The sequence below is a fragment of the Penaeus japonicus genome, unplaced genomic scaffold (assembly GCF_977035675.1).
Source record: "Penaeus japonicus unplaced genomic scaffold, GWHDUDI00000001_assembly GWHDUDI00000023, whole genome shotgun sequence".
Lineage (NCBI taxonomy): Eukaryota > Metazoa > Arthropoda > Malacostraca > Decapoda > Penaeidae > Penaeus > Penaeus japonicus.
The window spans coordinates 10,001-12,500 of record NW_028234425.1 but is presented as its reverse complement, the minus strand read 5'-3'; positions in this window follow the sequence as shown (position 1 = coordinate 12,500).

The window sequence follows — 2,500 nt, the reverse complement described above, 5'->3', positions numbered from 1 at the left end:
TTTCCCCCCTCTTTCTCTCTTTCTTTCTATAATCATCGCTTCGCTTCGCTTCTTCACATCCATCGCTTCGCTGGCTCTTTCCCTCCTCCTCCTCCTCTTCTTCTTCTTCTTCTTCTTCTTCTTCTTCTTTGGGAGTGTCTTCTTCATCTTTTCTCGAACAGGAGATATCTTGTTTCCGGTCAGTAGTCGAGTTACACGAGGAAAGGGTGTTGCGTTGTTCACGGGAGCTCGAGCTGTGTTTTGAGTCGAACTGGGAGAGGGCGAGAGGGAAGGAAAGGGGAAGAGAGGGAAGGAGAGGGAAGGAGAGTGCAAGAGAGGGAAAGAGGGCGAGAGGGAAGGAAAGGGGAAGAGAGGGAAGGAGAGTGCAAGAGAGGGAAAGAGGGCGAGAGGGAAGGAAAGGGGAAGAGAGGGAAGGAGAGTGCAAGAGGGGGGAAGAGGGAAGGAGAGGGGAAGAGAGGGAAGGAGAATGGGAAAGAGGGGGGAAGAGGGAAGGAGAGGGGAAGAGAGTGCAAGAGGGGAAAGGAAGGATGGAGAGGGGAAGAGAGGGAAAGAGAATGGGAAAGAGGGGGGAAGAGGGAAGGAGAGGGGAAGAGAGTGCAAGAGGGGAAAGGAAGGATGGAGAGGGGAAGAGAGGGAAGGAGAATGGGAAAGAGGGGGGAAGAGGGAAGGAGAGGGGAAGAGAGCGCGAGAGGGGGAAAGAGAGGGGAAGAGAGGGAAGGAGAATGGGAGAGAGGGGAAAAGGGGGAAGGAAAGGGAAAAGAGGGTTGAGAGGTGAAAAGAGGGAAGGAGAGGAGGACAGAGGGGAAGGAGAGGAGGACAGAGGGGAAGGAGAGAGGGGAAGGAGAGGAAGAGAGAGGAAAGGAGAGGGGGAGAGAGGGAAGGAGAGGGGGAGAGAGGAAAGGAGAGAGGGGAAAAGAGGGAAGGAGAGGGGGAGAGAGGGAAGGGGAAAAGAGGGAAAGAGAAAGGGGAAAAGAGGAGAAGAGGGAAGGAGAAGGGAAGAGAGGTAAAGAGATTGGGAGAGAGGGGAAAAGAGGGAAGGAGATGGGAAGAGAGGGGAAAAGAGGGAAGGAGAAGGGAAAAGAGGAGAAAAGAGGGAAGGAGAGGGGGAGAGAGGGAAAAAGAGGGAGGGAAACGAGCAGAGAGGGCGAGAATGAGAGGAAGGATGGGAGAGGGTGAGAAGGAGAGGAAGAATAAGAGAAGGAAGGAGGGGGAGAGAGTAAAGGAGGAAGGGAGAGGGCGAGAGGGAAAGAGAGGGGGATGGGAGTTGGAAGGAGAAAAAGGATAAGAAAGGGAGGATTAGAGAGGGGAGGAGAGAGAGTAAAGGGGGATGGGAGAGGGAGAGAGGGAAAGGGACGATAAGAGAGGGAAGGAGTGGGGAGGGAAAGAGAGGGAGAGCGATAGCGAGAGAGAGAAAAGGAGGATGAGAGAGGGTGAGAGGGAGGAGGAAGGAAGAGGGAAATGGAGAAGGAAGGAGATAAAGAAGAAACATAGGAGAGGGCGAAATGGAACGTTCCCCGAGACAGTCGATAAGAAGGAAAAGAAAAACGAAAAAAAACGAAAAAGATAGAAAATACAAATGTCTTTTTATTACACTTCCATCGCAGCCATTGCACTCACACGATCGACAGGCATCCCGGTGCATGACACTGACCATGAGGCTTGCATGCCAAGATCACATGACAGTTCGTGAATCTGCACATGGTTGCTCTCGGCTTCATGTTTGGAGAGAGGAGGCTGGAGATCGTCAAGCTCCAGGGCCCAGAATTTTCTTGTTCTCGTGATCTTGTTTTATTTTCGACTTTTTTGGAGTAGTTTTTTATGTGTTTTCCTTTTTTTTATCCTCATTACTTTTCTTTTATGTTATTTCTTTCTTTTTGTTTTCTTCTCTTACACACACACACACACACACACACACACACACACACACACACACACACACACACACACACACACACACACACACACACACACACACACACACACACACACACACACACACACACACACACATATATATATATACACCTTTCTCCTTTTATCTTTAGGTTTCCTTCATAGCGATTTTTTGAGAGTATTCGTATCCGCACGATCATATCTATATTTCGATAAGTCCTTTTACAATCCCACCTCCCTATTTTCCCCTATTGTTTCCGGTCAAATCGTCCTATTTTTCGGCTCCCTCCCACTTTCCGATTTCCCCCTATTTTTGTCCCCCTTTTCCCATGGTTCTGCCTGTCTGACCCTGTGCATGGTTGACCTTTACGTCAGGATTCTCGTAAAATTTATAGCCCAGATTTGATGGCTTCGTGTTGTCATAACGCAAGGTTGGGCTTGAGAGTAGCATTATTTTTTTTCTTCTGTTTCGATCTTCGTGCCATGTGTGTTTGTCTTGTTATTTATTCTTCTTTTTTCATTCGGTTCAGGCTTTCGTCTCGGTTTTCTTTCTCTCTATTTTTTCTCGGTCTCTCTCTCTTTCTCTCTCTCTCTCTCTCTCTCTCTC